The sequence below is a fragment of the Odocoileus virginianus genome, chromosome 17 (assembly GCF_023699985.2).
Source record: "Odocoileus virginianus isolate 20LAN1187 ecotype Illinois chromosome 17, Ovbor_1.2, whole genome shotgun sequence".
NCBI lineage: Eukaryota > Metazoa > Chordata > Mammalia > Artiodactyla > Cervidae > Odocoileus > Odocoileus virginianus.
In genome coordinates, this window is record NC_069690.1 from 21,348,542 (window position 1) to 21,354,668 (window position 6,127).

A 6,127-nucleotide genomic window follows, 5' to 3' on the forward strand; every position below is an offset into this window, starting at 1 on the left:
CATACCATAGAATCCACCCACTTCAAGGATACTATTCAATAACTTTTGTCTATTTACAGTTGTACAACCACTGCCGCAATCTAATTTTAGAATATTTCCATCACATTAAAATGAAACTTTGAACCCATTTTGAGTCCATCTCCATTTCTACTCTCAGCCCCAGGCAATCATTAATCTATTTTCTGTCTCTATAGATTTGCCTTTTATAGAAACAAATCATATTTTGTGTGCTTCAGTGTTCTGGTCTCTCTGTTAACTGTGTTGGTTTCTGAACTCAATTCAGGCATGTGAACCTAAGTCTTTGTTTTTTCCTTGCTCCTGGTTCTCTCATTCATTTTGATCCACTTGTAAGAACAGTTTTAACAATGTCTGTGCTTTCTTCATTTTCTTGCTTTGTGCATTTTATGCCATCTCATGTTCCCCAGTAACCATTTCTCTGCTACCTTAGGTTGAGTATCCAGGGCCCTGTTAGCCCAGAGGGAACTTTCGCAAGACATAAAATAAGTGCCCTTTCCACATAGATGCAGCCCTAGGGGCTCAGTGCTTAGCAAGCAAAATGTGCCTTTGATTTTAAAATGGTGCCCCCCGCAGGCAGACAAAACCAAGTCAGGGACTGGGACTGTTTCTTAGCTACCACAGTACAGGTTGGATTTCAACTTCACTCCTTGCCTGGCATGTCCTTGGGAAGGGAATCACCTGCACATCTACACGCAGCAGCACTGCTGGTTAAGATAAGACATTCAGCTCTCCTTTACAACAGTAAACAGAGGTTTACTCTTATTCATTCAACATATATTTGCTGAGTGCCTTCCATGTCCTAATCAGGTGAGATGCTACAGATAAAAGTTAATAAAGTGGACACAGTCCCTTTCCATATGAAGCTTCCTGTCACTCTTCATTCACAGTGACATTTTTCCACGTGCCTTTCTTCCCAAACAGTCCCCATGGCCCAGTTCCAAACACCTACTTTAGCAATACTAAAAATGATGATTACACATGCAGTGTTCAAATTATGAAATAAAATGAAGAAAAACTATGGACATTTGGGTATTGACTCACCTGGTGATGATGCTTCCTACTAATGTGTGCTTCTTCACATATTTTAGTCAAATAGTTTCTTTGGGGTAGCTGTGCATATTCCAAAAATGGCCGGATTTGGTCACTTTTCCTATATCCACACCCCTTTGCAGTATGAACTTTAGTTTCTCCCATCAAGAGGAAGAGTCTATTTTTTCACTCCTTGAATTTGAGCTGGCCTTGGGACTTGCTCTGATCAAGAGAAGGCAGGCAGTGTTATAGACATTGTGTCGGTTCTAAGGGTAAGCCTTAAGAGGCCTTGTGTGATTCCATCTGTTCCCTTGGAACCCTATCAATAGCCATGAGAACCAATCCAGGCTACCCTGCTGGAGGATACAAGATCACAGGAAGCCAAGATTAAACTCTGCTGGCTGAGGGCCATTCAAGACCAGCCAGCCCCCAGCCAATTAGAAGCTGACCTCAGATGTCAGTGAGATTAGCCCAGACCAGAACTGTCCAGCAGAACCAAACGCAAACTGCTAAGCTGCAGAATTGTAAGATAAATGATTGTTTTAAGTCACTGCGTACTGATGTGTTTTATCTGTGCAGCAAAAGCTAACTGACACTGGGACCTTAAATCCCTAGGATTATTACTACCCACCGCTCCCACTTGACTTTTGATATCTAGCCCACCCATCCTGTGGCTCATTCTTTTGTTCAAAATACACACCCTGGATATCTTGCTGTGTGTCAAGCAGGGCTGGGTTTTGGAAATACAATGAGATATCTTGGTCTTGTGACAGATACATGCACAGACAATTTCAGTTTAGTGTGACAACTGTAGGCGTATACTGCCAAGAGAAGACATGGAACAGATAAGCCAAATTAGAGTGTAATTAGTGTAACTGAAGGTGAGACAGATAAAGACTGTACAAAAGCCTGGAGGGCTGAGCAAGTGGATCAGTCAGGTAAACAAAGGACACAAACGCAACATGGCTAGAGCCCAGAGTAGAGACAGGAAAGTGAGGAGGGGGAGGCTGGAGACAGGAGCAGGGACTAGAGCATACAGAGCTCTGTGTCCTCTGCAGAGGGAACTGGGGTATCTGCTGAGGGAGAATATAATCTAGGATAAATTACAGAAAGCGCGCTAAGGCTGCAACAAACGTAACAAAGGGCTTGGAGGGGCCAAAATTAAAGGCATTCTGGCGACTTTCAAGGTCATCCAGATGAGAAACACTGGCAGTCTGAACTAAGGCAGCAGCAGTGGGAAAGGAGGTAAGCAGACTGATTTTAGATGCTCAGGAGTTAGGACTTAGTAAATGACTATAGATGGGATGAACTCTCCAGAGGAAGAATAAAAGATGGTCTCTGGGTTTTTGGCTTAGCCAAATGGTGCCATTGAGACAGGGGATATGGGATATGGATGAGGGGCTGATGGGGGAAAGGACAATGAATTCAGTTTGGAATATATTGAAGAGTTTGAGCTTCCTTCAAGATATCCAAAAGGTGTCCACTAGGCATTTGGATATATCTAAGACCTGACAATATTCTATTTATTTGTTCATCATTGAAAAAAAAAAAAAGGCAGGTGGCTAATAGTTGAGGAGCTTAGGGACTAGAAAGTGCCTTGAAATGGAAGAACCAGGGCTTTGGGAAGACAGTGAGAACAGAAAGGCTAGAAGGCAGTGATCAGAGAGTAAGATGTTTTAAGATTCCAGGGATGTCACAGTGCAAGATAATGGATTTGAGGTCGTCAAAAAAGTGAGAAGCCGGGAGATGATGTAAAAAAAAAAAAAAAAAAAAAGTGAGAAGCCGAAGTGATGAAAATGGTAACCCCAGATAACAGCAGATCTTGGCAAAATGAAACACTGAGAACCAGATGACCAAAAATAAACGAGAAGAAATTTGATTGGGATTGTAAAGGCAGTAGGGAGCCTAACACGTTGGTAGATCTTCAGAGATGAGAGTCCAAAAATGGGGGATGCGTGCTCAGAGAAGACTCAGTACAGCTTGAGGATGACAGTAATAAAATGAGAGGTCACCAAGAAGCCTTACACTTGGGACAGAAAGATGACAAGAAGGGGAGCCCTGGAAGGAGCTGGTTGGCTCCAGCTGTTCTGGTATGGATTGTTTTTGCTTCAGAATTCAATTTCCCTGGAAGAGCGAGCAGCAGCCCTGCAGTAATGTTTCTCTAAAGGGGAGAGGAGGGGTAGAGTTGCCAGGTTTAGCAAATAAAAACAAAGGATGCCCACTTAAATTTCAATTTCAGGTATTACATAGGTCATACTCATACTAAAATAAATTCCTAGTTGGGTATCTGAAGCATCTTATTTCTACAAAGCTTTGACATCACGTGGCCCTAATACTCTGCCAGATGGTCAACATCTCACCTATTCAATTCACCTCCCTTGTATTAGTTGGAGTAGGCTAACTAATTTAACCTTAAAACATAATGTTGAACAGAAGTTTATTTTCTGCTAGCTAAGCGTGTCAGCAGGCTCTCCAGGTGGCTCAGATGATAAAAAATCCACCTGCAACATGGGAGACCCAGGTTCAATTCCTGGGTCGGGAAGGTCCCCTGAAGAAGGAAACAGCAACCCACTCCAGTATTCTTGCCTGGAGAATTTCACGGAGCCTGACAGGTTGCAGTTCATGGGGTCACGAAGAGTCGGACACAAGTAAGTGACTAACACTTTCACTTTTTCAAGATGGTCATCAAGCCAAGGTGCCCCTCTCAGTGTAGTCACTTTGAGCTCATGTGGATGAAGGCTCTACCCTGGGTGTCATCTACCTTCTTGCCTGATAGAAAGGAAGAGCATGGAGCAGCTCCTAGAGGAGGTTATCTAGAGGCCAGGCCTCAAAGTGGTGCAGGCGCTTCTGTGCAGTCATTGGCTGGACTCAATCACATGGTCATGTGTAATGCAAGGGAGCCTGGGAAACATAGTGTGCACAGGAAGAAAAGACTATGGCTTTGAGTGAGCCATCTGCCACATGCCTTATATCAGTCTATCCTTGGACTCCCTAGTGATCAAGATTCTGGATCAATAATCTCTGCTTGAGAAGAACAGGTACCCACACATAAACCATATCCTAACTGCTACTGAAAATGCTGATCAGGGACAGTTAAAGATCATTACATGCATTTCTTTTTCCGTAGACATCAGGTATTTTGATAGCTAAAAGTGGTACCTATCAAACAGATCTCACTAGAAAGAAGAAAGTCAACCCAGTTGGTCCAAATTCTAGCTAGAAAGAAGAAAAAGTCAACCCAGTTGGTCCAAATTCTAGCTGCTAGCCCACCAAGTTGTGTGTTTCATCTTTGCATTTCGATGAAATTTACCACAAACCATCCAAAACAACTCACGTTATCCCCTGGTTCTTCCTTATGTAAATATTGGCTGCTGTGAAAACAAAAAGGCCTGCCATTGATCAAAGGGCAGAGCTTGCTAAGGAACAAGAAACAACTAGAAGGTTCAGGCATAAACTTAACCCTGCACGCATGTTTGTTTAACAAGGGAAATAAGAAATTGGGGCAACTTCTTACTGAAAAGAAAAAGTGAAAGTAGAAGAACTTGATTCTAGCCAGAGAAAAGATGTGGCCAAAGAATTTACATAAACTGTTTCCTCTGCTTGCATTCTTCTTGGGGGATGGTACCTGGCTTTCTCCATTTTTCTTGTTGTATCAAAGGTTCACAAAAGGATCTGGGCCTCAGACTTGGGACTTCTGTCTTTCCGCCTACTCTGACATGAGAGAGGGGCCAACGCCGTTTGCCACGATGCACAGAGAATCCAAGAGGGCCCTGCGTCCTGGAGGTGCTTTCTTCAGTTGCCACCTCTGAGGCCTGTTATTCAAAGACCTACATGACAACAGGGTAAGGCATGACTGCTCTGAGTGCTGTTTAGGCTATTAAGCTACTTCTATTACTGGTATTTTAGAACAAGATAATTCTGACGTTTTTGTTAATTCTCTTTTAAAATATCGCCAAAACTAGAAATTACAATACAACCAGTGAATGATTTTCATTATATGAATACAGCTTCCCTCTAAGTGATCCATTCGCCTCTCCTTCTATGGGGGGGAAAAGCAAATCAAAACATGAAAGCACCAGAGCTCTCAAGACTGGGCTTTGTCAAGCATTTCACATTTCATAAACAGAATCACCTATAGAATGGGGTTTTAACCAAAATTAAAAATGAACCTACAGCCTTGGACCATACCCAAGACCAGGGGTGCTGGAGAGAGCACCTGAGAGGTAACCAGTCGGGTCCCTACTCCCCAGACTCAAATACTGCCAAGGAAACCATTGTTTGATCAACAAATATATATTTTCTGCTTTGAGTCAGGCTCTGTGCTGGGCTCTGGAGATGAACAAATTAGACGTGGCTCCTGCCCTGATGGAACTGGATTTATAGTCTAAGGGAGGAGGTGGAATAAAATCAGAGAAAGAGTACCAATCTGAGAGGAGTGCTGAGAAGGGACTTAAAAGAGATCAGGGAAGACATCTCTTGACAAAGCAGCATTTGAGCCAGAATTGAGTGGAGGCAAGTTAAGCTCGCTTTCAACCTGTATCCCAAAAGAATCCTTAAGTCTTGCTCTTTTGAACCTCGATTCTTAACAGTAGCTCTTCTTGGCCCCCCTACCTTGTTTCCCCATTTCTTTTTCTTCATATATGTAGCAGCCGAGTTCCAAATTCTTAGCTTCCTCCTGCAAAACTTTGGAAGACTATTTTCATATTTTCATCTGTGGACAGGGCCACTTCTCTCTTCACATCTGTAAGAGGAGTAGACTTTAATCTGAAGATCAGGGTCACAAAATACAAGACTGTTATGAGCACTCCAGGCTATGTAAAGAAATCCAACTCCACCTATCACAAGACTTCATTTCTAATTGATAAAGAGGTGGAAACGCATCTAACTCAGCCTGCTGCTAAGTGTGTGTACAGCAAACATGGCTCCCTTGCAGGGCTGCCTTTATTTACCTCTGGGTGGACACTCTGCCACGCATACAGTAGTTAAGATTGTTCATTTGGGCCCAAGGCAGGAAACTCTATGAAGGACTGGCCACGCTTGTCCTTATCATCTTAAAACTTCACTACCCACAGAAACATAA